The sequence below is a fragment of the Wyeomyia smithii genome, chromosome 1 (genome assembly GCF_029784165.1).
Source record: "Wyeomyia smithii strain HCP4-BCI-WySm-NY-G18 chromosome 1, ASM2978416v1, whole genome shotgun sequence".
In the NCBI taxonomy this organism is placed as follows: Eukaryota; Metazoa; Arthropoda; class Insecta; order Diptera; family Culicidae; genus Wyeomyia; species Wyeomyia smithii.
Window position 1 is genome coordinate 101,048,666 of NC_073694.1, and position 4,977 is coordinate 101,053,642.

Genomic DNA, 4,977 nt, shown 5'->3' on the forward strand with positions numbered 1-4,977 from the left:
GGTGGAAGACATCGCATTTCGATGCCGAGGTATTTGCAGAAGCAATGAGAAGAGAGCGCGAGGGGGGCAGTTGGCTCCGCCCAAGTGCTGACCAATTAGTTGCCACATTATCGCGGGCGTGCGACGCCACCATGCCTAGGACCCGCCAACCTAGGAATGGTAAGTCACCGGTATACTGGTGGACCGACGCGATAGCGGACCTCCGTAGCGCGTGCCTCCGTGCAAGACGGATGTTGCAACGTGCACGTACCGATGCACAGAAGGTAGAGCGCCGTGTAGTATTCGGATCTGCAAGATCGGCGCTTAAAAGTGCGATAAAGGCGAGCAAAAGGGCCTGCTTCGATAGGCTATGCGCGAGTGCCAATACGAATCCGTGGGGCAACGCCTACAGAGTCGTAATGGCGAAGACCAAAGGCGTGTTGGCGCCTGCAGAGTGATCACCAGCGATGCTGGAGCGTATCATCGAGGGACTCTTTCCACGACACGAGCCAAATCCTTGGCCTCCGGTTGCTGAGTCTCACGTCCGACGTTCCAGTATCTCAGACACAGACCAGGGATGGTCGGCCAACCTGCCGGGCATCCAATCCGTGAGAGACGGCAGCCGTGCAGAGGCTGTGGAGGATGTAAGGGTTACGAATGAGGAACTCATCGTGATCGCCAACTCCCTAAAGGTGAGCAAGGCACCGGGACCGGATGGAATCCCGAGCTTGGCCATCAGGACAGCCATGAAATATATATATATATATATATATATATATATATATATATATATATATATATATATATATATATATATATATATATATATATATATATATATATATATATATATATATATATATATATATATATATATATATATATATATATATATATATATATATATATATATATATATACTAGCTGAACCGGCAAACTTCGTCCCGCCTATTTTAGTGTTTAATTGAATAATTTTAAACATTTCAAATTTATTGATTCCTTGCGATTGGATTATATCGCTTTAAAATAATTGGTTTTATCGAAATGGCAACATCCTCAACTTTTGGCTTTTGTACATGACCTCTATTCCGGATATATACTTATGGATTTCTTTCCATTAAGAACTTTTTAAAAATTATTAGTATTCACTAAACGATCTATTCACTACCAAATCTAAACTAGAACTGACTGTGACTTCTTCTCCTAACCGTCTAACAACCAAACTACTAAGCTAGCTTGCTGAGGTCAGCTGGGAACCATCATCGGTGGCGGCGCGATGTCCCTCGTTCAATTGTCACGTTCCAGGATTCATATTCCAATCGTCGTTGCTTTGTAGCTTGGTGCTGCATGGGAACGATGATGCCGAAGATTCAAAATAGATGAGCTGGCTGGTTGAATGTTTGACGCTGCGTGAGAACTGCAATGTGGAATGGCTGGCAAGTTGGCTCATCTGATGCTGGGTGATAACCACGATATGATAAAGGAATGGCTGGCAAGTTGGCTCGTCTGATGCTGGGTGATAACCACGATATAATAAGGGTAAGCTGGCAGGCTCGGACATAACTCCCCCCTTCTTAGCTTGAACCGTCCCGGTTCAACTCGATGTTGGTGTCCGTGGGTTTACTTGGTTTGATTACAATTTTCGTCCAAATTGTCCTTATTTCTTTGAACAGGTAACCAGTTATTATTAGAAGGATGATTACCGTGAAAGTTTCTCCGTATGAAACATGATGATTATTTGTTTCCAAAACTTCAATACGCCTTCTATTGTTGGTATGTAATTGTTGTAAGATTTGTGTGTCTGTTACTATAGTCTTCGATTTGTTGATTAATGTTGATTGCAATGGTAGCATTTCCAAAATGTTGCTATAGTCCAATTGGGTGTTTTCAAACGATTGATTCTCTATTTCGACAGAACAGTTTCTAAAAGTGATAAGAAATGATCCTGTAAGATTTTTAGGACCATAACCACAACTGTTTTTTAATTGCACAGCTTTAAGTGCATTTCGAATCAGAATTTTTCCGTTTCCCATGGACTTAACCTCATGAATTCCATTGTATTTTTTAAATGGACAGCTACTGGGATTCCCTCTTAATAATCGATGTATGCACATATCATTAGAGACATTCTTCATTGTCTGTAACTTGCAAATGATGTTTTGTTCGATGTTTACGCAAGTATCGTTCATGACAAATGTTACGTTCGTCCCTAAAACTGCGTGCGTGAAATCGATCGGTATTATTTCTTCATTGATGGGAATATTCTCCACAATAATTTGCTGGTATATTCCTTGTAAGAATTTTGGAATTTTTATGAGAAACACAATACATGAACCGTTGTAGAGAGCTGCTGGTTCTAAAAATTCGTAAACCTGTTCGTCACTGTTTACGGAAATTCCTGAATTTTCCAATATAGTTGATTTCCGTTGCTTGAAGGATGCTCTTGGATAAAACCCCTACTTTAGCCATGACGATCGAATCCGAGATGTTGTCCAACTGCCGTTGAATTACGTCTAAGTTGAAGATTAACCTCTGGAAATGTTGTAGCTGTTCCCAGGAGACCTTAATGTTTTTATTTGTCCTAAACTGATGTGTAAGTTTACCTATTTCTTTTTTTCATTGTAAATTACTTTTGTTAAATTGTTAATTCTGTCTTGAAACTGATTATTTATTTTAATTTGTTCATTGTTATTCATAATAAGATCCTTATTTGAATAATGTAGGTAACTAATCTTTTGATTTAAGGTAACTAGATCATCATTATCTAAATTTCCTGTAATGGTTTTAATTAACGTACCCAGAATATTAATAGCTCTCTTTGTTTTTCTTCTAGGACTAAGTTTTTGTAATGTCAAGCTTGTTTGTATAAATTTCATTTTTAGAATATCTTTAAAATCTTTCATGTTTACATTTGAATTTATTTGACTTATCATTATATCATACTGATTTAAAATTTCTTGAAAAGTATCTAATTTGAATGTATGAGCTAACCAATCATATCCTTCTCTAATGAAAGTGTTACCTACTTTAAGAGCTACAATACCTGGGTTGTCATTCAAGTCCGTGATTTCTAGGTGTGCACCGTATGCTTGAAAGTAAAGGTGGGTTGATAGGATTGGGAAAATGGAGAATAAAAACAGGATCCACCGCATCGTATCCAGACCTAAAATAATAAAGAAATATTAATATAAATGAAGACAACATGAATGTGCTAGCAAAATACTCATAATTTAGTGTTTGATTCCAAAATAAGTTGTTTTTTTTAACTCATTTGTATCCAATGTTTTAGTATATTGCTTGCACTTGTAAAATAAGTTTATGTCGTATTCCGTTTCCTTTTTAGTTTAGACTAATGGATTTTTCTCTGATTTTCATCAAGTATGTTCACATCCATGTTTTCTGCAATTGTTATTTCCTTATATCGTTCCTGATGTTTTAAGTTATTTCGTTTTCTTTCATACATTGTTTCGCCAGGGTTTAGGCTTACATGTATTTCTCTGTTTCTATTCAGTTTATCAATTTCCGATCGTTTTCGTACCAATTCCTGGTCTTTAAATTTCTTAAATAATTTCTCCTTCAAACGAATACGCTCGTCGAGGTCATTCGGGAGAGTGTCACCGTTTCGAAAACCATAGAACAGTTCTTTTGGTGTAATATTAGTATGGGAATGTATTGAATCATTGTAAATTGCAGTTGCTAAATTTATTTTTGTAGATTCAGATAAGTCCTTAGTCGACTGTTTATTTGATAATATATTGTGCAACTCTCTAAGAGTGCGATGAATAATTTCCACGGTGCCGTTTGAAGATGGCTGGCCTATGCTTGTAAAATGATATTCTATTTGATTATCCTCAAGAAACTCACGCATAGATGCTGATGTAAAGAGGCTTCTGAATCCATTACTATTAGGTTAGGTTTTCCTAGTAGAGAGATGAACTTTGCCAATGCTTGAAGAATATGTATTGTATTTCGTGTACGGATTGGAATTACTAATGCAAGTCTAGAAAATTTGTCACAGAAAGTAAGATAATTTTTACTTCTGATTATAAAAATGTCCATATGGACGATTTCCAATGGTTTAGCAGGTGTTTGAGTCAATTTGTATTTTAATTTATAAGGATGTCTTTCGTATTTGCTTCTTTGACATAATTTACAAACATTAATAAAACGACTTACCTTTGCCTTCATCTTTGGAAAATAGTATTGAGTTAAAATATGTTTAGTTGTTTCTACAATTCCTCTGTGGTTGTTATTATGTTGTGCCAGAATTATTTGATCTTGTTCAGTTTCGTCGAAGACATCGGTTAAAAATTTTTCAGTCAAAATATTCGAAGAGTTTTAGCTCTCGCAAAATAGTTTTAATATATAATTTGTAGGCTGTTCAGTATATTGGTGCTACAGTAAAGTCCATTAACACAAGTAGGACTTGCATAATTTTTCAAAATATTTATTAAAACTGCGGGGCTAAAGTTTGTTTTTTTTTAATCGTCACTCTCATATGATGTCTAAAAACAACAGAGGTTTCTGTACTTTCTTCAGAAGACTGTTCTAAAACTATTTGGTTCCTGAATTCATTCAATGGTTTCTCTGTGCTAGGGATGAAGTCTCCATCATCCGTATCAGCAGAGTGTTGTGTCATACTATCTTCGCTGGTTGCATGAATTTCGGCTGTTGTTAATTTTTCTGGCTCTATTCTTGATAGTGCATCCGCATTCCTATTTAGTGTGCCTTTTTTGTAAGTAACATCGAATTCATATTCTTCTAATTCCAATTTCATGTTTAATAGTTTACGGTTTAAAAAGCCATACCAAAGCTTTATGGTCAGTTCTCAATTGGAATTTTGTACCATAAATGTATGGCCTAAAGTGTTTTACGGCCCACACAATAGCAGCAAGTTCCTTTTCGGTAGCAGACCAATTACATTCTGTGTCGTTCAGAGTTCGTGATGCATACGCTATTGGATGCTCTTTCGAATCTTCGAATCTCTGCGAAAGAACC

The 4,977-nt window shown here is 36.7% G+C and overlaps 1 pseudogene; it reads right to left on the reverse strand.

The window, feature by feature from the left end:
• Window positions 1-1,529: 1,529 nt before the first annotated feature.
• On the reverse strand, window positions 1,530-4,220 carry LOC129726396 (uncharacterized; annotated as a pseudogene).
• Window positions 4,221-4,977: the final 757 nt, after the last annotated feature.